The sequence below is a fragment of the Podarcis erhardii genome, assembly GCF_964252035.2.
Source record: "Podarcis erhardii genome assembly, chromosome: 4".
NCBI classification, from domain to species: Eukaryota; Metazoa; Chordata; class Lepidosauria; order Squamata; family Lacertidae; genus Podarcis; species Podarcis erhardii.
Window position 1 is genome coordinate 92,387,058 of NC_138508.1, and position 24,637 is coordinate 92,411,694.

The 24,637-nt window shown below is 42.8% G+C and overlaps 1 long non-coding RNA gene across 1 annotated transcript; it reads right to left on the reverse strand.

The window, feature by feature from the left end:
• Positions 1-5,151: 5,151 nt before the first annotated feature.
• On the reverse strand, positions 5,152-19,371 carry LOC309339872. Its single transcript, XR_014155588.1, has 2 exons — positions 18,878-19,371; positions 5,152-5,711 (listed from the first exon to the last, which is right to left on the reverse strand). It is a non-coding gene; the product is annotated as an uncharacterized lncRNA (long non-coding RNA).
• Positions 19,372-24,637: the final 5,266 nt, after the last annotated feature.

Sequence of the window (24,637 nt, forward strand, 5' to 3'; positions counted from 1 at the left end):
GACTAAAAAGAAAAAAGAGAGAAAGTGACAATGCCATCATCCAATGGGAAAGAGGAAGAAACTAGGCTGTATGTCAGCTCCATCCTGTACTCTTCCAGTTATTCTAGATGATTAATTCATTATATTGGATAAGTTTAACCTGTTTACCCACAACTTTAGGCTCTCAAATCTTCTTTCTGCTGAATTGGCAATAGTTTCTTGTTATAACCGTTTAAGATGTATGTGGAAGAAGGACTACTGAAGAAAGCAAAGCAGCAATGTTTTTATTATTTGAATAATGTAAGCAAGGCACGAGGTGCCCCATTCTGTATAACAACAAGGGTGTGATGTTTAAAGATACATGAATGAACTGATAGCAAATCAAGAGATTATTTGGCAAGCCACCAGTGCTTCACAATGCTATGGGGAAACATAGGTTCTCACAAGAAGGCAGTAACTTCACAATTTAGTTGTGGCTAGATTATTTCATCCTTTAAGCCCCTTATCAAACCCTGAATAAGAGCTTGGGAACAAAAGAAGAGCCCTGATGGATCGGGTCAAAGGTCCACCTTTCTGCATCTGGCTGCATAGAGGTACCAGCCATATGCTTCTGGAAGGTGAAGCAGGGCATGAAAGTGAGACCCAATCCGATGTTCATGAGCAATTGACCCTGAAGGTCAGGCTATACATGAAGCTTAGCCGCAGGGATCTGAACCCTGACTTTGGTGGGTTTTGTTTTTCGAAATGCACAACTGAACACTGCAAACTAAAATGAAGACTGACGTGGAGAGGGGAAAGCGGGACTTAACGTGCTCTCCTCATGCTGCTTTTCTACTACAAATTGCCTTCCGCAAGCTATGTGGAGAGAAAGAAACAGCATGAAGGGAACAGATTAAGCCCCCTCTCCACCTCTTGCCACCCCACCCCGCAGGTTTAGTTGGGCTGTATGCTATGCTGCCTCTGAAAAGAGATGTTTCATTTAGCCACCATAGCTAATAACTACTGATATTAGCTATTACTTTCTCTGTTTCGTGTTTCCTTAACTCTTTTCCCCTTCCTTTCTCTCAGTCTTGACTTACCTGTAGAATTTAAGGTTCTCCCCAATAAGAACACCTACGTTTTGTTTTGTTTTTGGTCTGCTAGGTGTTTGATACACTGATGGTGTATTTGACTTATCAAATCATAGTCTTAACACAATTTGATGCACTGATTCTTATTAGCTACAAATGGTCTCCACCAGTTGAGCAGCACAATCTTATTGACAGGGGGTAGCTGCTGCAGTACATCTAATAGATTTTACCTACCTAGAGTATTTAGCTCTCCCTAGCTCAAGTCCTAATAAACAGCAAATTGTATGGAATGTCACATCAGGCAAATAACCTGTACCCTGTGCTGTATAGTACTTGGCATGATTGGTTTTTTGTTTTTTGGAAATGAAATAACCTGTGTCCACCAAAGGCTATAGGATTAATCCAATTGCTCTCCAGGTTTGGTCCCTCAAATGAAAACAGGCTATTTACCAGCTTGCCTGTCCAACACACCAAGCCTATCAAAAATGAAAGTTCAGTGTGCCTTACTCACAAGTAAGTGCACAGGTTCGCACTCTAAATGCAGAGATAAGAGTTGCAGGTCCCATTCAGGATCACGAATCAATGTATGGAGAGAGAAATAGGGTCATTCAGCACCCTGGACAGATCACAATGAGCAAGCAATTCTGCAATGGTGCCACCATGGAATTCCACATTTAGAGAGAGCACTGGAATAGAATATGGCTCAGAACAGAACACTACATCAAGAATCCACTGACAAAGGCAGTAAGCTTCTGAATACTACTTGCTGGAAACCACAGGAATGCTGTTGACCTCAGTTTCTGCTTGTGGGCTTCCCATAAGCACCTAGTAGGCCCCTGTGAAAACAGGATGCTGGACTACTGTAGATGAGCCACTGGTCTGATCCAGAGGGCTCTGTTTATGTTATTAAGCCTGAAGCTGTCTCTGCTCCTGGGGAGAAAGATCATGATAACCACAAATTATATTTTTCCTCCCTAACATCAGCTTTGCTAATTTGACTATGGAGCTGAATAGCCTCAGTTGTCTTAGAAAATTATTTGTATCTAGAGTCCAGTACAGGAGGAAACTGAGTTCAGTGTATTCCAGGCTTTTACCAGGCTAGGTGATGTTATTGTCATGATTTATTAGGTGTGTCTGAGTTTTTCAGGGCAGACTCAGAAAGAGCTTGGGAATTCTAGATTATACCTCTATAAAAATATATTTATTAATTGAAAATTATATGATTACCAAAGAGCAGCCCCGTACACCATTTGATCAACAAGGAAAACCCATTTCATTAACCTACTTGGTACTTGACAATTTCTTGGTTCTTACATACATAGCCAGGATGTAGAAACATCAAATTCTAGTGAACTGTGTTTTGCTGCATGGCTGGGAAGTTCTGGCATAGAGCTTCTAACACATGGCCCTAGTAAACAATTTTTTCTTGCATACACAGATGAATGACTGAATATTCCCAGAAATATGATAGCAGTCCCGTGTTTTGAAAACAGGATGCATTTAAAAACAAAAACAGCAGAGGAACCCAGTCAACATTTTTATCAGACTGCATCTTAAGCAAAACATCACTTCCCATATTATTGCCAAATCAAGCCACAAGAATTATAACCTCTATTCATAACTTGGCACAGCCCTTTGGAGAACATTAGCAAATTGTGATTCCCCCCCCCCCACGGTAATTTATTTTCTACATGCTGTTTGGCAGTTAGTTGCTGGAGAGAAAGGGGCAGAGCTTACATTTAATGTCCCAAGTACTGGTCTGTGAAGCACAATTTATTTACAAGTGTTCATTTTTTCCCTTGTTGAGTCAACAGCCAATTTAGCTTTTTGTTTAATCTCATAGTTCCATTCTAAATAAATACATGGAAGTAGAATATAAATCACATCTCCCTCCTATGCTGACAGTGATTTATCTTCCCAAGACTTCTGGTTGACTAATATGCTATAGCTATGAAGAAGCCGAGGTAATGATGTAAATGCTTATGTCAGAAATTGCATTCATTCTATCATAATATTGGGCTTCATACTAAGAAGAATGGCCATCTTACGTTCTCAAATCAAATTGACAGATAACTCTAAAAGTGACTTTTAGAAAGGCTCTTTCTCAAAGTCTTGCCATTAAGCATCTGCCTTCTCAACCACCAAGAGAAAGAGAAATAAACAAACCATATGTTATATTTTATTCTTTTCATAAAGAGTCAAAATCAGACACCGTGATTGCCAAGTCTTCTTTTAAGTGACAGATAAGAATGTGTCCAGTTAATCACTGTGGGATAGCTGTAGAAACCATTTCCTCAGACTATATTAGCTTTATAATGGATTTCTCAGTCAACTTTTGAAAGGTTTTTAATTAGCAAAATCTATTGTTTTTAAATGAATAATTGATCCATTTGCTTGGTTAAAACCATTTGCACGCCACCCTTCCTTTCAATGTGTTCAGGTAGCAGATGTGGGCTACCCATTTTATTCTCTCAACCATGTAAGTTCGATTACACCGTTTTGCTGAGTTTCTTATCTGGTGAACCCAGGCTATGCTGTCTTAACTCCATCACCCCTGACTCAGCCACAGAATGTTCAGCATCTCTCCCCCATTCTCAGCCAGAACCCAACATGCTGAGCCAAGCTCAATGTGTTCCACAGGTATGACAGGAGGACCAGAAAGTGGTGGTGGTGGTGGAGACTTAGGCTGGATCCTAAGCTCCTTCATCTTGGTCACACGATGTGGCAACCCAATGTAAAATAAGCTGGCAAAGGGGATCCTCCTTAATGAGGGTCCTGGTTGTGCTCAGACCCCTGAGACACACCCACACCCACACCCACACCCCACTAGGTGGTAGGTGTTGGGCATGTCCCAGGCCTGTCATTATGGCCCCACAATCACACCAGGCCGTTTGAGCCAATCCGAGGCAGGTGGTGTGATGGGGGGGTGCCTTTAAAAGCGGCAGCGTGACATGGCCAAGACAATTGCTTCACGCTGCTGAACACCTGCCCTCCCATCCCTATTTATAGGTTGCTGCATTGGCCTTGCTTTGAATGTTAGTTGGCTGCCTGTTTTGGAACAGGGGCCGGGTAGGAATTTTGTCCTTTTGGCAAAATGGCACTAGCCACTTGGTTTTCGCCTACCCCCTTAGGAATTGTCACAACTTTGTAAGGTTTGGCAGTTAGGCATTGGCTTAGTGAGGTGTGTGGGAGGGGAGGTGCGGCCATCACCTGCCCCTCCATGAATAGGGTATTCTGGTAAAGGAATCTGGGGGGTCCTAGATCTCATCCAAAGTCCACTTGAGGGGCTAGGGCCATGCCAGGACCACAGGAACCCCGGGGTGAGCTTCGGTTGGTCTTCATTGATGTGGCTCCCTCGTTTCTTTACCCTTCCAGACTACCTGCCAGAGAGGTAGGAGTCAGTTATAGTCAGTTGCCAATGCCTAAGCCAATACCACTCACTTTGTTGTAATCAGTAAAGTTGTGGCCTAAATTTTACCCAATAACTTAAACCAAAAATACGTGTCAGTGTGAAGTTATTTACTTGGGGGAAGGGCCTGGTTGGCTCAGAGCTCAAAAATGTGCTGTAAGTCAAACAATTTAAAGGCTTATTTTCCTTCTGCCAGGCTTTGACTGGCTCAGTCAGCTGTAGCCCCACTCCTGAATGGAGTTTGGATTTGGCATACCAATATAACTTTTTCTACCTTCCCTTGTGTTGGCTTGCTCCTTTAGAGAGCCAAAATGGATGAATGCATGAATCCCTAGTTACATACGAGTTTCCTGTATGAGGGTGTACTTGGAACAGGACAGTTACTGTTGCTTATATTGGCCTGATCATGTTAAGGGCTTTGGATGACTCTCCTTTTTGGAAGTCTAAGACAGGCAGAATGAACCATGATGATTACATTTCCTTATTACGAGGTTATTGTGCTGACAAAAAACAAACAAACCACTGGAAGCGTCCATGCTAAATTGTTCTGAGTTCAGTTAAAGTCAATAGAAATCAACTGGTTTAAGCTACCTGAAGGCCGCAGCATTATGCCGAGAACCTCTGTGTGCTAACTTGGAAGTAAATTCCATTAAAACCAGTCAAACCTATGTCTTAGGAAATAATGCTCAGGGGTGATTTTGAGTGCCACTAAACTTTTTGGATCACATTTATTTGTTTTATTTATTATCATACAGGAACCAAGAAACAAAGACAGATAATTAAGGCTGCTATCCTATGCTCAATTACCATGGAATGCCCCACTGAACCTTATTGCATGGTTTAAAAACATATTGTTAAGAACATTACACTGCAGGTTTGATATACATGAAGAAAATGTACAACACCGCATCCTATCTTACAATTCACTTAATAATTCTGAATCTATCAGCTAACAGTTCTTATCTGGGAGTCTAACTTTGATTTACTACTGCTGCAGTTACAGTTTCTTTCCTTTCTTCTTTCAAAGATTAAAAGGAATTTCTGACAGCATCATCCCCTTCTCCCTTATTCTGCACTAAGTTTAAGGCTGAGGCGGCAATATGATCAAAGCTGCAGTTAGCTTCTGCTCAGTCTGATAGCACGTTGAGATGGTGACATTGCACTTTTGATGTCTCTTTCTTTCTTTCTTTCTTTCTTTCTTTCTTTCTTTCTTTCTTTCTTTCTCTCTCTCTGCCTCTTGCCAGGGTAGGGCTCTGAAAGATACCAAACAGCCTGGTCTTAATGTTCCACTTTCTTTTCTCTCTTTGGGGGGAAGTGGTAAGCATTAATTTGCATCATACTAACAGACCATTTCCCTTGATATAATTTAAGAGCGCTGTTTAATTCCTTTTTTTAAAAAAATCAATGGCTCATTAATGCACATTCAATCATTAATATACATTAGCAACTGCTAATGGACAGTATGAGAACAGAATGTTCATAGAAGACTTGCGACCAGTTTCCCCTAATGAACTGACCCTTGCTACTATTGGAGGTCAATTATATACAATGGCAACTTTTCTAATAAAGGGCTTAAAAAAACAACAACCTATCACCAGTGGAATAGCCAGCGATAAGCCTTGTCAGATGGAAAACCAATAATAATGATAAACAAGAAGATCTAGAAGCATGTGGTGCAGAGGCGTCCCTAGGGGTTGGTGAATCTTGCCCCCGGCAAGGGTGCATGCCCAGTGGGGTGCAAAAATCAGACTATGGAGTGTCTGATACATATGTGTGTGGTGACATAATGCTACTGTTATTGAGAGATCAAACATAGGAGAAGCTTCTCATCCTTCACGCACTGCGGCACAAAGGCATGCAAATTTGCTCACCCTTCCTCCTTGCCTTGCCTTCACTCTGGATGCTTCAAGTATTTGAGACGTGTAAAAGGTAGTAATTTCTAATGTGGCTATATTTCTGGTGTGTGTGCAGATGCAGCTCCTTAATGGGGGTGCAAGGGATGCCTCTGATGTGCTGTTACCAAAATGGAATCCTATTTTGGTATTAAGTGGCGAATAAAATAACAGTGGCAATAATAGTGCCACCCAAGGCACTAAAAACAAACACAATTCATTCTGATTATGTATTGATTCTGATCTTGCAACCAATGGAATTTGGAATGGAGAATCTGTTGAAAGGTATGATCTAACCAGATTTCAGGGAAGTCGTGAAGAATAGCTGAGTTCACTGGCATAGGAATGGGGGTGCAGTGTGTGTGGTCTGCCCCGGGTGTCATCCCTTGGGGAGGTGTGACATCACTGCCCCACTCCCCTGGGATGCTCACTGGCTGAGTTTAAGCAATTTTAAAAGTTCGCTTTTGACTACTGTATTCACACTATTGTTTTGTCCATCCAAAATATATCTACATTTATTGTACTGACAGTTTAGATTTTGTAATAAGTGTGTGTGTGTATGTGTGTGTGTGTGTGTGTTGCAGTTGTATGCCTTTAGATGCTCTGATGAAAGTTGTCATGTATTCTAAAAGTAAGGAGATTTTAACAATCCTGTTAAATCGTATACACAAGAAGCTGCTGTAAAACAAGCCCATCGTAAGTTAAGATAATGCAAAGTACATGAGATCCAAATTCCATTCAGGACTTGAAGACACTAGCAAGACAGACATCCATAGAGATCTGCTCTGCATTTTAGATCTGTGCCACATGGATTTGATTTTCAGATCCTTCATAACAGCTGATTCCATTCCAGGTTTCCCATTTCTGAAACATCTGAGAAATATGGGTAAACAGCAATGTATGCTAAGTATATTTTTGAACTGTTGCAAGATCATTATGATCTATGAGAATAAGAAGGATGGGGAAAATGTACAGCTAAAAATGCCCTATCTTTGAAACCTGATGCAAAGCTAACACAGAACCAATACATGTGAAATACTTAGAGCATCTTAAAACACAATTCAAAATAAAACCACGGAAATAAAATGTTTACCACAGTACTTTTTTTAAAAAAAGAAGTTTCACATTCTGTATTCCAAAAGTACTGTGATACTCCCCCACCAACTTGCTTAAAATGCATATAAAATTGTTAGATTACTTCACCCTTGCAATTTTATGTTCAAAGAGATGAGTCAAAGTGAGCAAAAAAATATGAAATTAAAAAATCAGAACTCCAGTCTTTAAAAAATAAATAACAGCAGAGATCCTTTTTGATAACATTTGAAAGTGTAGGATTAGCTTTCAAAGACAGATGGCAATAAATCGAAAGCTTTAGCTTAAATAACATTCAATGCAAATAAAAAGCCAAGACTGACTATTTTGAGTGTGGATTTGAGCCCCACCTGGGGCAAAAGATTTGTGCGTTGCAGGGAGTTGGACTAGATGACCCTAGTGGTCCCTTCCATCTATGCAATTTTATATTAATTCCAAATCTACAATTCTATGCTAAAGAAGTCACTGGTGTAGTGGTTAAGAGTGGTAGTCTTGTAATCTGGTGAACCGGGTTTGATTCCCCGCTCCTCCACATGCAGCTGCTGGGTGACCTTGGGCCAGTCACACTTCTTGGAAGTCTCTCAGCCCCACTCACCTCACAGAGTGTTTGTTGTGGGGAAGGAAGGAAAAGTAGAATGTTAGGCGCTTTGAGACTCCCTAGGGTAGTGATAAAGCAGGATATCAAATCCAAACTCTTCTTCTTCTTCCATACAGGGTAAAGGTAAAGGTAAAGGGACCCCTGACAGTTAAGTCCAGTCGTGACCGACTCTGGGGTTATGGTGCTCATCTCGCTTTATTGGCCAAGGGAGCCGGTGTACAGTTTCCGGGTCATGTGGCCAGTATGACTAAGCCGCTTCTGGCGAACCAGAGCAGTGCACGGAAACGCTGTTTACCTTCCCGCTGGAGCGGTACCTATTTATCTACTTGCACTTTGACATGCTTTCGAACTGCTAGGTTGGCAGGAGCTGGGACCGAGCAACAGGAGCTCACCCCGTCGCAGGGATTTGAACCGCCGACTTTCTGTTCAGCAAGTCTTAGGCTCAGTGGTTTAACCCACAGTGCCACCTGTGTAAAGGTAAGTAGAGGCAAAATTGAAATGTCACCCACTATCTGCTTGGGAGGGTGGGGAGAGGAGAAAATCCTGAAGTATCAGGGTCTTCTCTGTATTTGATATATAACATGTTCTTTCAGACAATACCGCAAAATTCTTCAGTGCACATATATAGCTATTACCAGGTGAGGATACTCTTTGAATTATATTTCTAGCATGTTGTAGCATAAATAAGGTGTCTGAGTCATAGTCTCCTTTTATTAGTGTCACACAAACTGTTTTTTTCAAACACAAAGTGTAGAGCTACCATGTTTGCCTGAAGCAAAATATGTTTTCACAAAAGAGAAACATCCCCCACAATATTTAACCTACAGTATTTCAGGTTTGACCCCTTTTGGTAAAATCCATGCCAGATCAATAAACCCTTGGCTGTCTGATTCACTGTTTAAACATGCTGACCAGAGAAATTCCCCTCTGTGTTCTGAATTTGGGCATCCAGAACGGTTTGGAATTTGGAAGCATTTTAGAAAGTTGGGTTGTGTGACGTGTATCATTTCTTCTACATTACAATCACACTCCACCTTTCTTCTACTGCTCAGAAATCAGGCCACCTATTAATCATATTTTCTGCTGCTATTGCTATATATAACAAGAGTTGTTGAATTTCAGAGTCTTGCAACCTCCTTCATACATTTAAAAAGAGGGAAAGGGGGGATATTAATTCTCAAATGTGCACTAAGTTTTACTGACCATAGCAAAATGCAGTCCCCCTGCCCCAGGCTTACTTAAAAAGCACACCCTTCAGATTCCATCTCCCTCCTTTTCTCCATTTCACTGGTGCCTTTTTTCTTTCCTTTTGCTTTTCAGCTTCATACATTTGACAGTGTAGTCACTTTCTTGCATTCTAGATGAGCAGGATCGCTGCCCTCTTTTTCAGCACAGAGATGCCATCAAGGGCAAACCCTCTGTGGAGTTTGCCCTCCTATGTGTGTGACATCATACTGGGTTCAGAGGGAAAGGGTTAACTAATTGTAAAATGTCTAACCAATGGGAAGCCAGGGGGCAGAGTTAACTGTGTATAAGGTTTAAGCACAGAGGTTTCTTTAGTTAGTTAGAGTTGTTGAGAAGACAGTCTGTAGTTAGAAGAGACAGAGAGGATGAGTCTGTTGGTTGCGCTAGCCTGATGTGAGAGACTGAGAGAATGTGTTAAGAGGAGTCAAACAGTTGAGATAATCAGTCAGAAGATATTAGGAAGGTATAGGCCGGTAAAGAAACTAAAGTTAAGATACCGACAGGAATATTATCTGAGAAACCATAAACTTGTTAATGTTTGTAAAATAAACTTGGTGTGTGTTTTTGGTTCACTTTTGACAGCTGACTGGATTCAGTGTTTTACCAGAGAGTAACTGGTTGGTGGCAGTGGGGAAGCAAGCACAGTGGTGGCACAGGGATCAATAGATGGTTAAACATCTGGGGACCCTGTGTGATCGCCACACCCTCCAACTTATTCTAACCGAAATCCATGCCGCTGCCCCCCACCGACTCAGGTCTGTCACTGCCACCACTACCTTGTGCAACCTCACAATTCATCCCCCTGCCCACTGCCTCCACCAGAAGTCCCACCATCTCTGAAAAGCCTCTGCTGAGTGCTCAGATTGGGAGAGGAGAGAAAGTGTGCTTCTGGAAGTGCGGCCCAGCTTCCTGAAGCACGTCAGTGACTGTGGCAGGCCTCCAGGCCTTGGTGGGGACCCTGTGGAGGAAGCAGGACATCACATATTGACATAAGAAGCCAGGACAGCTGCTGGGACATCAATGATGTCCCAGTAAAATCGGGATCAGTCATGCAGGGATCTGGTTTACAAGATTCTCTCCCTCTGCCTGACCTGCCAACAATGAAAGGCTTTTGCGTGTTCAGACCCAGAAACCTCCCCCCTAAATAAATTCACTCAAATTTTGGTTTTGGTTTTTGGCAGCATTTAGGCCACAACTTTATTGATTACTGAAAGTGAATGGTTGCATAGGCTCTGGTTCGACTAGCTCCCTACACTCTTGCAGGCAGCACTGACCCAGGGTTCCAGAATAGGTCAGCCAAGGGTGAACACCTGGATAAGCTGAAAGCGGAAACAGGCTATCTCCGCCCCCCAAATGTCCTCCTGGACTCAGGCACGGGCACAACCCCCTCTCAGGGGTTGACCAAACCATGAATTTCCTGGATTCCTTTAATGGAATACCCTTCACATAGGGATGGCAAGAGCGTTCTCCCATCCCTATCATCTGAACCAGAGCCTATCCACAACCTTACAATTTGTGAAGATTTGCTATGCAGGCGAAACCCAAATGACAACAGCCAATCAGCCAAGCGGGGAAAATTCCTGCAATGCCCCTGTCCCAATGACAGATGACACACGATGGCATAGCAAGGTCAAGCACAAAGCCCTAAAAGTAGGGAGAGGTGGGCGGATGTTCTAAATGCACGCTCCGAAAGAGGAAGCTCTGGGTCACATGCATGGGTATAAATAGGTCCCTCGAACCGTTTGGACTGCATCCCATTGGCCAGATTGCACCCAGCTACGAGGGACCTACCAATCAGGTGTTGTGGCTGACCAATCGTACCCACCCACAACACAGGGTGTCAGTTTCCAGGTCTCACTGCAATACATGCCCTCTTTAAGGGAGGACCCGATTTCCCATTACATGTTCTCTGCATAGTGAAAGGAAGCACACTTTTTCCTATACTGTTAAGCTTTGTGCAGTTGTACGGACCAGTTTAGCAGTGCGGGAAACAAGGATGGAGGAATCAGGCAGCTGTTGTTTTTCCTTAGTTCTTCCTCAGTTCTTAGGTTCAGTTTGCAATATTTATGTATCACTTACTGATTATTATTATTATTATTTTTTAGGAAACACTCATGAAAATTTGCCACCATTCTAGGTACACTTTGGTATGCAATTTTGCTTAATATTTACCTTTTCAATCAACTTCCCCAATAAAAAGCTGTGTGTCGGTTTCACAGATATATGCATTTTTATGCATACTTTCCCTTGAGACATACATTTTTTTTTCACATTTTTGGGAGAATTGCAGAAGTGTGACTTTTGGAAGGAAAGCTGGGTTTCAGTTTGCGTATTGTTTCAGAATACAAAGGTTTCCATTAGAATGCAAACTGAATTCCCCTCCCCATCCCAGTTGGCACTTAATTTTTCTGCTTTATGAAACCCAAAGCTTCTATAGAAACCTGTGTAACTTTGAGCAGTATTCAATTACTTGTAAGTCACAGTTGTCACTTATTCCACAATATAAATATCTGAGCCCCCATTGGAGAAGGTCGCCTTGTAGAATCCTCATAGTACTGCATCTCTCCCTCACACCCATTTATTTCTGGCTTGGTATTCATGAGCTTTCTCAGAAAACTCCGAAATAAAAAGTTTAACCCTCTCCCAAAGTAATAATAAAAAGATCTGTCCCAGCTTATAGTGCTGGCAACCTTAACACACTGCTTTATTAACTGCCCCTCAGAAAAGTCCATGTTTCTTGAACAAGTCTTGGACATTAATCACAGCTCAGACTGAGCCATGCAAAAGCCCCCAATGGGTGATCTTCTAAGGCTTCAGAGAGCTATGGGTAAACCCAGGGATGCTTCAAAGCTTTGGGAACAAGGGAACTGTGTAATATCTGAGCTTGTTTAGCAAAACACACCAAAGCTCTCTGACCCAAATAAGCTGAAGCTTAGGCAGAGACTATATATTGCCACAAAGCCCTCCCCTTGCCTTTATTTTCTTGGTTTTCAAAGCTGATGGATGCTTTTAAAAATGCCTCTGAAAAGTCTTATTGGATGCAGACCACATGTTTTCACTGAAGCAGGCAATTACAAAGTGCAGGAGTATCACTACATCAGATGCACACATAGCATCTTAGCATTAATCATTCCTACATAGCTCCAGTCATTGAGAAGCCTTCCTCCGGATGTGCTAAGCTTACCCATCCAGGGAGATTTTGTGGGAGAGGTATATTCAAAATACTGTCTCTTAGGTCAGCCTTCCCTTCACAAACCTGCAATACTGCTGGGGCTAGGATGCGGGTGGCGCTGTGGTCTAAACCACTGAGCCTCTTGGGCTTGCCTTCAGAAGGTCAGTGGTTCGAATCCCCATGACGGGGTGAGCTCCCGTTGCTCTGTCCCAGCTCCTGCCAACCTAGCAGTTCGAAAGCATGCCAGTGCAAATAGTTAAATAGGTACCGCTGTGGCGGGAAGGTAAACGGCATTTCGGTGCACTCTGTTTCCCATCACAGTGTTCCATTGTGCCAGAAGCAGTTTAGTCATGCTGGCCACATGACCTGGAAAGCTGTCTGTGGACAAACGCCGGCTCCCTTGGCCTGAAAGCAAGATGAGCGCTGCAACCCCATAGTCACCTTTGACTGGACTTAACCATCCAGGGGTCCTTTACCTTTACCTTTTTCTTCTACTGCTAGGGCTTATGGGAGTTGTAGTCCAAAGCACAGGTTGTTAAAGCCTGCTCTGTATGCATCTTGAAGACTGCTGTGTTGTGAAAGGAATGTGATTTGTTGAAACCATGGATCAATTCTCAATCCTGTCTTGATTGTAAAACAACATTTGTCATAGATTTCAAATACCTTTCTTTCTGCTAAGCCTTTTGTTTTACATTCTCAGCCATTTCCAATTAAAAAAGACCCCTCCCCCCCAATGCAGATAGTTATATTCCTGGCATACCTTCTTTTTACCTAGACTTATTTTCGTTAATCGAGTTTTCTTAATCAATAATTAAAGATATGAGATGCTCTCTCTACGCTATGCACACCACACATCTTTAGCACTGAGAGCTTTGATGCCCAACTGTGTCTCTCTGCGGGAGTTGTCCTCTTCTGTCTCTCCTTTGATTAATGTTGTTTGCCATAGAAATGATGCACGGTGATAATGGTCGCTAAATAATCAGCCTTCAACACTGCATGGATACTGGGGGGAAACATAGCAGAAGCATACTTATTGCTAATAGTCTTGTGAAATATACTTGACACTGTAACATAGCCTGGGAAATTGGCCACCCTCTGGTGGGTGGCGCTGTGGTCTAAACCACTGAGCCTAGGGCTTGCTGATCAGAAGGTTGGTGGTTCAAATCCCCGCGATGGGGCGAGCTCCCGTTGTTGGGTCCCAGCTCCTGCCAACCTAGCAGTTCGAAAGCACATCAAAGTGCAAGTAGATAAATAGGTACCGCTCCGGCGGGAAGGTAAACGGCGTTTCTGTGCGCTGCTCTGGTTCGCCAGAAGCGGGTTATGTCATGCTAGCCACATGACCCGGAAGCTGTCTGCGGACAAACACCGGCTCCCTCAGCCAGTAAAGCAAGATGAGTGCCGCAATCCCAGAGTCATCCGCAACTGGACTTAATGCTCAGGGGTCCCTTTACCTTTACCTGGTTAGAATAGGAAATGTGATGTGTAGGCATATTTGCCATATGCGGTCCTGAATAATGGCAAGGAAGATTTGCTTCTCCCATATATGAACTGGACCACTAAGCTTAAGTGCAGTTCCTTTTTAATAGTGGAAAGAGGAAAGAGATATATTGCCACCCCAAAACTAGAGACTGGTTCACCTATGAAATGATTAGAGACGTGCTGCAGACAGCACTTTCATATAGGTAACTGAAAATAGGGTACAGAAAGGGGGTTATACCCCCAGCTACCCAGACCCTCCCTCCCTTCCTTCCTTCCTTCCTTCCTTCCTTCCTTCCTTTTCTTTCTTTCAGAAGATTACAACACAAAATGTGAAGGCAGGTTCATGCATCAGCAATAGACAGGCAGCACAGTTCCTAAGTATGCTTAGGGAGCAATTTATGGCAAGACCCACCAGGATGAGCAAGATCCAGCAGGTCTCTAGCTTGAGCAGGGAGGTCCACAGGAATTATAGAAACCCTGACAAGTTACCATGTCCAAAGAGCTTTGTGCTGCCAGTTTCCTACTGGCAAGATTTTACATGTAATGAAAGACGTGAAACAGCAGTCCTCATCGCCAAAGCCCCAGCTGTTTTGTGGAAAGTGACAGGCCTGTGTATCAGAAGTGGTGTGAAGTAGGGAAACCAGCTGCAGGGAATAACAAGACAAGTGAAAGGCTCTCAGAGAAACATTTGGAGTGAGACAGAGAAAGGTGGTGTGTTGTGGGGTCTTGTTTTTCCATGATAGCAAGAAAGGTCCAGGGGGTGATGGTAAAGTCCTTTCCAAGACAGGAGAGGTAGACCCAGATTGTGATTCCAGCAGCGTACTACAAATCATGGATGTGAACAGCTAAAGCCCAACTAAGATCTGTATGAATGGGTAGAAGGGACATCAATGAATGAGAATGATTTTCAATGGTTTTGGTGAGGAACAACAATGGTGGAGATAGGCCCTGATCCATGTTTATCATTTTACTGTTTTGCACAGGCTTCATTGCTGCCACTGTTGAAAAGAGAATCACAGCACAATACTTTATGTGTCTACTCAAAAGTAAGTCCCAGTGGGATTTGATCAAAAGATGCTACAAAACATAGCCTCGGTGTTGTTACAGCTCCAAAGAAATTGGAATTACAGTTGCTATATTTTGAAAAATCTTTGGCATTCTGAATTGGGCACTTGGATTATTCAGTAATGTTCAACCTTCACAGCTTTGATATCTCAAAAGTGTAGAAAGTAGTCTCGACATATTAGTTTATATGTGCATCAAAAAGTAATCAGGAAGTAATATGTAATCTGATTGCTAGACTTGTTTTTTCAAAACACTCAGCAAATAGCTCACTGGCCAAAGATGAATAGCTCCTGAAGATGTGGGAAATTGCACAGTAGGGAAGCTCACAGTCTATAAAAAAACTTGTTTAAATGTATATCAAACTTTGAATACATAACAAAAAAATAAGTACAAGTGATTAATTACTTGAAATAGTTTAGCTGAAGTTTTGGAGACAATCTTAATTATATGCTTTCCCAAACTGTTGGATATTTTGTGAGAACTGGGTTGTTTGTAAGTGACTACTGTTGTTATTTCTAAGTTACAATTTATTTTTAAACAACAGATAAACAACAGTCTAGGTCAGGAACCATGGCTCTGAATGGAATCCTGGCATAATGGAATCATGATTGAAGTCAGAAGCACCACAACAGTTACAGAAACAAGGGGCCAACAGCAACCCTGACAGACACACCAACACCAGCTGGTGATGCCTTCTATATTGGACATGTATGGAGACACCAATCAATAAATAGCATTGTCATTGTGTCATGAACCTCCATGTATATACAATGTGCAGTACAAGCAATGTACAGTACAAGAAGGTTCTCCTTTCCAGTGCAGGCTACCACGGTGGAATGGGTAGGAAGGCAAACAGCAATGGACAAACCACAGACCTCAGGGACTTCTGCAGGTAGGAGCTCATGTCCCCTAGCAGCATAAAAACAGACAGCATGCAAATAGCTAACACTCCAGACAGAGTACAAAGGACTACCATTACAAGAACAGCATACATCAAGCTTCACGTCCATTAGGTAAGAAGAAAGTGTGGAAATCTCATGGAGTTTCCAGAATCATGGTTCAGATTCTGCTATGGATCCAAAGCTCCTACTAAACTCTGCTCTGTTTAGTGCCCCCTGTGTGGAGGAACAAGATGTCAGCTTGTTGAATAAGGATGACATATATCACAAGAAAAAGCTCACAGGCCAGCACCACAAGCTCCCTTATAGCTGTGATGGAAGTCAGTGGGTGTTTTTGCCAAGGATGCCAAATAGAAATGTGGGGAGCAGGTCAAAAGCCCTAAATTCTCACTATGCAAAGTCACTCCTTAACCCCACAGCAGCAGATGGGAGGTAGACTAATGAATTGTCTGTTGTGTCTTGGGTGCTTGGTGTGGAACACTACCTTCTACCTCATCCTGTGTTTCAATCTCCAAAGAGAACAGCAATATAGCCATATCCAAACTAAAGAGACCTACTGTAGGAATCTTCCCTAGTGGTAAAGTACAAAGTAGACAGATGGTGCTAGGTCCAGTGTTTGCTCATTATCATAATATATAATAATAATAATAATAATAATAATAATAATAATAATAATAATAATTTATTATTTGTACCCCACCCATCTGGCTGGGTTTCCCCAGCCACTCTGGGCGGCTTCCAACAAAGATGAAAAATACACTAAAATGTCACATATTAAAAACTTCCCTGAACAGGGCTGCCTTCAGATGTCTTCTGAATGTCAGGTAGATGTTTATCGCTTTGACATCTGATGGGAGGGCGTTCCACAGGGCGGGCGCCACTACCGAGAAGGCCCTCTGCCTGGTTCCCTGTAACTTGGCCTCTCGCAGTGAGGGAACCGCCAGAAGGCCCTCGGAGCTGGACCTCAGTGTCCGGGCAGAACGATGGGGGAAGAGACGCTCCTTCAGATATACTGGACCAAGGCCATTTAGGGCTTTAAAGGTCAGCACCAACACTTTGAATTGTGCTTGGAAACGTACATTCATCAACCTAACAAGTTTCTCCCTTTGTTTGACACAGTATATCAGCAGAAACTGTAGAGGTACTGAGGTGTCACTGAGTTGTTTGGGGTCTCCCATTTATTTCATCCATGCACCATGAGCAATATGCAGACCCTTCGCCCAGACTACCATCCTGAAAAACTCACTGTCCACTATTTCCCATCATGGAGTCAGCTGACATGAGTAACAAAGCAGGGGATTTCTATCTTTGAGCCCCCAAGGAAGCATGAAAAGGCAAACATGGCATTTATTGAATGGGGTCAATGGTGAAGTGAATTCTGCAGGGGGGTGATAAAACTCAGTTTGTCAACTCCTTGCAGTGTCCCTGTGGCCAGCTGAGCAGGAGGTAGGTTGTTGGTTTGTTTGTTTTTTGGAAGGGTAGAGCATTCAGTCCCATGAGCTCCCACCTGCAGTGATATAGCCTACACGGAGGTTCATGAACATCTGAATCTACTTGAAACCAAGTCACAACATTGGTCCATCCACCTCAGTACTGTCAAGTCTGACTGGCAGCAGAAACACAAGTAAATGCAATTTTCAACCTTGCTACCCAAGATTCTTTACCTAGAGATGCTGGAAATTAGGACCTAATACAGGCAAGCCTGTAATCAGCTGAGGCTCTCACACAGACATTTTCAGATCTCTGTGAAAAGTCTACAATTTGTCCAAATAACTTGAATTCTTCTTCTTCTTCTTCTTCTTCTTCTTCTTCTTCTTCTTCTTCTTCTTCTTCTTCTTCTTCATGTGAAGATGGACTAAAGTGCAGCTGAACATTTCTCTTAAACAGTAATAACTGATGCAATACCCTGAGACACAAATGCTTCAATCTATGCCTTGTTCAAGAAGAACTTTGTTGTTGTTTAGTCATTTAGTTGTGTCCGACTCTTTGTGACCCCATGGACCAGAGCACTCCTGTCTTCCACTGCCTCCCACAGTTTGGTCAAATTCATGCTGGTAGCTTCAAGAACACTATCCAACCATCTCGCCCTCTGTCATCCCCTTCTCCTTGGGCCCTCCATCTTTCCCAACATCAGGGTCTTTTCCAGGGAGTCTTCTCTTCTCATGAGGTGGCCAAAGTACTGGAGCCTCAGCTTCAGGATCTGTCCTTCCAGTGAGCACTCAGGGCTGTTTTCCTTAAGAATGGATACGTTTGATCTTCTTGCAGTCCATGGGACTCTCAAGAGCCTCCTCCAGCAGCACAAAAACAACTAATCATATCTATAAAGAGCTTCACTTTCTCCTTAAAGTGAAGCCAATATCATTCTCCTTTACTTAGACACATTTAAGTTATCTGTTACTCTTAAAAGGCTTTGTAATTCTGCAATGTTCTTCACAAAATTACTATTATGCATAACTCATAGAACTGCACCACCATGTTAGTATACTGAAATGTGGTGATTCTTACTAATTTCCCAGTTGCTTTGAATGATGCTTCTCATAATAAAATACATGATCCTTCAGCTGCATTCTTGTGTTCACCATGTTATTATCTCAGGGGAAGGTTGGCATCAATCCGCATGGTATCATTTCTTCCTTGAATTCAATTATGAGTGCCTTTTTATTCCTCGTTGTCTTAAGCAGACAAAGATGGAAGGCAATTATGGGGTAAAACAAATAAATGAGAACAACAGAACAGCCCCTCAGGAATGTTTAGCTAAAGCATGATTGGAAAATCGTTAGCATGGGTTCGTAGTTGCTGTATATCATTGTTGCATTTGGAAAACAATGCCTGTATTCTCTGGAATTGGGTCTTTTGCTTAATCTTCCTCATAAGGAAGATTGGCAAGTACAGCATTGGCTCAAGCATTTAACCATTGCCCCCTCCTGTGGACACCCATCACCATAAAGCATTCACATAGCAGTCAACTAATACTCACCCAAAATGTGCAGCAGAGCGATCCCTCTATTGAAGTGAATGGAAACGGTCATGTGGAGCGGTACTCCCAGTTGTGCAGAGAGAGTGCAGGATTTTTACAGCCATGGGTCTCAGCTGTAGGTTTAACATGCTTTCTTCTGACATACAATAGCTCTCTTAAAAATAGAAAAACAGATTTAACTATTAGGAGCATGCATATGGCTAATATATGCCTGGTGGTAAACATTTGAATTCTCAGAACTGCAGCCCGGCAGTAATTGCTCTGGAGCTGCCAACAGATCCAAAAATGTTAGCAGGAAGGGAGAACCTTTAGATGTACATGCCAGACACATTAACACTGCATGGCTTCAACACAGGGGAGAGCACCAGGATTGCTTAGCTTCAGAGAATGAAGGTCTCCTGAGCATTCTGTCCTCAAAGATCTATAACTGCCACCTTTGAAATGACATCATTGTTATCAGAGCAACTGATGACGGCGGATGCTGAAGCAATTTGCAATAGGAATTTAAAATGCATGTTTTCTTAGTCATTTATACACACACATATAATAAATAATAATAATAATAATAATAATAATAATTTATTTGTACCTTGCCCATCTGGCTGGGCCTCCCCAGCCACTCTGGGCAGCTTCCAACAAAGATTAAAAATACATTAAAATGTCACACATTAAAAACTTCCCTAAACCGGGCTGCCTTCAGATTCTTCTAAATGTCAGGTAGCTGTTTGTCTCTTTGAGATCTGATGGGAGGGTGTTCCACAGGGCAGGCACCACTACCAAGAAGGCCCTCTGCCTGGTTCCCTGTAGCTTTGCTTATTGCGGTGAGGGAACCGCCAGAAGGCCCTCAGCGCTGGACCTCAGTGTCAGGGCTGAACAATGGGGGTGGAGACGCTCTTTCAGGTATACTGGGCCGAGGCCATTTAGTGCTTTAAAGGTCAACACCAACTCTTTGAATTTTGCTCGGAAACGTACTGGAAGCCAATGTAGGACTTTCAGGACTGGTGTTATATGGTCTCGGCGGCCGCTCCCAGTCATCAGTCTAGCTGCCGCATTCTGGATTAGTTGTAGTTTCTGGGTCACCTTCAAAGGTAGCCCCACATAGAGCACATTGCAGTAGTCCAAGCAGGAGATAACTAGAGCAAGAAGAAATGAAGTCTGGCCAAACATAACAAAATGTATCTATTGTGCAGTTCTTTCTTCTTGCATGTACTTCATATGCCAACTTCTGCATCAAAGACCAAATCTGAGAGGCTCATTCAAGAATCAGGTCCTCAGATGAAGTCCTCCAAGGTTTAGATATTTGGTGGGGGGGGGGAATCGTGGTTATGTCAAAAGGTATGGAGGAAGCATAGCAACATTTAATAAGTTAGAATCAATGTATATAATGGGTAAAATATAAGTAGTAGAGCAGGTTTATATAGTAAGAAAAGAGCATCATGGGGGTGGAGGGAAAGTCAATGGATATGAGAGATTTGTTCTGAGTGTTGCTTAAAAGAATTTTTAAAATTTGAACATTTAATAAAAAGGTTATGCAATGTTCAGATATTGCTAATCTGGCTGCCACAATACAAAAACATATAGTGACATATATTCTTCCAGGTTACATGGAGCATCTGCAGACATCTTCCTTCCTTCCTTCCTTCCTTCCTTCCTTCCTTCCTTCCTTCCTTCCTTCCTTCCTTCCTTCCTTTCTCGATCACTTGTAGCCGAGTAAGATTGTCTTCCATAAACACAGTTTTAACAGTGAGTCCGTAAGTGACTGTGGAGGCCAATTCTGGATCCACACGTCCTTCCACAGTGGATACATAGGTTTCTGAGCAGGAGATGATCATGGTGAGGATTTTTCAAATGTGCCTTCCTCTTAGCTCAGTCTCCCTTTCATCCTGAGTTTGTGCTTCTTTGAAGTCCATGACACCTTTGGTAGAGGCTATTCTCCAACTGGAGCGCTTGCAGGCCAATGTTTCCCAGTTGTCATTTTCAAAGATTTGCCTTGAGAGCTTCTTTAAACCTCTTTTGCTGTCCACTGGCAAAAACCTACATGCCGTGGGTGACAGTGGTGTAGAAATGTATCTTGTGATGAGGAAGAAAAAAAAGTTGTGACCAGGTACATACATTTCAGAGGCCAGGTAATATAGATATGTCTGAGTTGTCCCCATGTGATAAATGCAAAATGTAGGCTGTCCCCCCTCCCCCCATTTCAAAGCAATGCTGATTTCCTTCACTGTAAAAAATAGTACAGAACAAAGACGTGAGATTTTGTCCCGGCCATTTTCTTCACAGTGGATTTTTCATTTTACTTTAATTAAAGAGTAATCATATGCTGCATTATTGGAAAGAACACTCTGGATGTGAATTAAAGGAAAATCTGGGACAATGTGAGAAGGGAGGGAAATCTGTAATTTAGGAGAAAGCACTGATCGTATCCAAATTGCTAAATCTATTTAACACTATTAAAGAAGCCTTAAATGGATTCAGCCACATTAGATGAATTCCAAACAGGAATTTGCACTTATTTGATCAATGGAAATGAGGCTACTAATGTGGATTTTGGAGACTGGTAGAGAATAAAGTGGATTAGTTATATTATGCTAAATAGCAGGGAAGAAGAAAGGAAAAGGAAAAGACTTTTCTTTTGCACCAAGCTGGGGGACATGTTATAGCCTGGGGGGGGGCACACTCTATTCGTGATAGCCTTCTAGGGGCCCACATATTAGTGGTAGGCAGGGCCATCGGCAAAGATGGGGACTTTTACCTTTTATTGAGTAGGCTTGCTTCATGTTCATCTCTATGCCTCTGATAATGGAAAATGAATTCCAGTTAGGACAAAAGAAAACACTATCAAGGAGACTGTAAAAGAGGGCTGGTGCTTGTGACTTGGGAGGGTGTGTGGTCCAGGATGACTCAAGGGCTAGGTTCTCCACCCGTTTTACACATATGCATTCAGATCTGAGCCACTATCACATTAAACACCCGAGACGGTCATGCAGATCATGAGAGCCAGTGTGGTGTAATGGTTAAGAGCTGGGGAACCGGGTTCACGTCTCTGCTCCTCCACCTGCAGCTGCTGGGTGACCTTGGGCCAGTCACACTTCTTTGAAGTCTCTCAGCCCCACTCACCTCACAGAGTGTTTCTTGTGGGGAAGGAAGAGAAAGGAGAATGTTAGCCGCTTTGAGACAGTGGTGCCCCGCAAGACAAATGCCTCGCAAGACGGGAAACCCGATAGACGAAAGGGTTTTCCATTTTGGAGGTGCTTCGCAAAACGAATTTCCTATGGGCTTGCTTCGCAAGACAAAAATGTCTTGCGGGTTCCTGCGGGTTCCCCCCCTTTTTCTAAGCCGCTAAGCCGCTTATCTGCTTATCTGCTAAGCCGATAAGCGGCTAAAAGCCGCTAATAGCGCTAATAGCGCTAATAGCGCTAAGCCGTCAATGGGCTTGCTTCGCAAGACGAAAAAACCACTAGACGAAGAGACTCGCGGAACGGATTCTTTTCATCTTGCGAGGCACCACTGTAGTGATAAAGCAGGATATCAAATCAAAACTCTTCTTCTTCTTCTTCTTCTGAAGAACAATGCAGACAGAACTCAATTCGTTGGCTAACCATGACTAGGAAAACACTCCTTCCCCTTTCTCTCTTATTGCAATCAGCCACTAAGGAGAACGCCTCATAAGCATTCTGAAAAATCTGAGTGGGGAAAAAGTCCTACTCCCTGTCCCCTCTTAGCACAGTGGTTCCCATGGACAACCTGAAAATTGCTGGTGGCCTTAGAGGACCCCATAATTCCCCCGCCTGTTGCAGCAATTGTCATGTGCTGAGCTAGGAGTGGAATGATTTTTAATTGTGCTTTAATTGCTCCTTTTATTTCTCTCGTTGCATTTTCTTGGGTTACAATTTACATTCCATAAAACCCAAATTGTAATTAAAAAAAAAATACAATATAAGAAATAAAAAGGGCAGTAAGAATACAATTAGAAGTCGATATGAATATTTAATGTGGGTATGCCACAGGCCACCTGAGTGAAGCTCACAGACCAAAGTTTGGGGAACTCTGCTTTAGGAAATGTGTGCCTTTGTAGCACTCAAAATACCTCCCAAGTAACAGGGGCTGTGAAGCTGAAGAACATATTTGCGTCTGCAGGCTAGAAAATGCTTCCATGTTAGAAGGAAGTCTTCAGGATTAGCAAGGTCCATTGTTTCACTCAATTGATGTGACACTTTCTCAATAATGAGAAATTCCCACCGTTTGTGCAGCCATTGATCCAACAATAGAATTTGATCAGATGTGTGTTTGTGCGTGTATTGATTGCAAGTTCTTTTTTACTTTCTTTTCTTTTCTCTTCTTTTTTTCCCTGCAATGAGGATTGAAAATAAATCCCTATATTCAGTGCTTTTCTGTTACAAAAAGAAAAGAAAAGGTGGCAGAACACACCTTGAAGTTGTTACAATAAGTGCCACACTTTTAACCTTGTGTGTGTGTGTGTGGAGGAGAGGTGCTGGTATTGTATTGTGTACCCTTAAGTACACCCCTCCAAAAGCACTGCCTATATCCAATGAACGTATTATTGTTATGTATTAAAGGAGTAATATGTAGTAGAAGCCAGTGGTGTAGTAAGGTCAGGTGGTACCCGGTGTGGAAAATTTCTTGTCACCCACCCCCATTGAAATTATTAAAAGAAGGAAAAATAAGATACTTACAGCTGCAAGTGTTATTTTCTGGTTTATTTACATTGTGAGCACAAGCACTTAAAACCGTTTTTTTGCGATGGGAATTTCTTGAATGAATTTTTTGGCTGAAAGGGCATCACCAGAACTGGAAAGAGGCAGCCCAGAGCACAAAAGGTTGGCAGAGAGAGAAAGGAGGCCCCAAGTGCAATGGGTTCAAGAGCTCCAGCCCAAAGGAAAGACAAGCATTGCCAGCTGTTAAAGGGCTGCTCTGCCTCGTCTTCTTAGGACAGCCCTGCCCTTCCTTGGTGAGGGAGGAGACCCCTAGGAGGGTCCTCCAAGCATCAAGGTGTCCCAGAAGAGGGGCAGAACACAAGGAAGGGGGTAGAGTCTTCCTTGGAACCAGAGAGACCTCCAGGAAGGGGGAGAAGGTCGATGTCATAGGGCAGCTGGAGAGATGCAAAATGGAGCCAGGCAGAGGTGTAGTGGTTGGAGGGCTGGACTGGGAGGACCTGGGAGAGCAGGGTTCAAATCCTGACTCAGACATGAAGCTCCCTGGTGGACCTTGAGCCAGCCTAGCCTACTTTGCAGGGCTGCTGTGAAGATAACAACTGGTGGCAGAGAGAACCATGAAGGCCACCTTGAGCTCCTGGGAGGAAAGTGGGCTAGGAATGTCCTAGTAAAGTATGAGAAGGGAGAGAAAAGGGGAAGGCAGGGAAAGAGTGTGGAGTAGTTGAGCTCTCTGGAGAAGACTGGCTGGGTCAATTTCCAGAGAGCTAAGGCTGTGGAGGGGACCCCAGGACTCACACCCCACCCCCAGGAGACAAAGAGAAAGCAAAGGAATGCTACTTACAGTCTGCACATTTTGTTCACAAAGAATTCCCACCCTTCTCTCTAAACTAGCTAACTATCTAAAATGCCCCCCAAGCCAAACTCTGACCCCCAGCCCTAAGCGTAAGCCTAACCCCCACCCTAACCCTACACCTACCCCCAACTACTCCTCTATAAACAAAATAAATATACAAAATATATACAAAATGTGCACAGAATAAAAATGTAAAATAAAAAATATGAAAATAAAGAACAAAAAATAAGAAAG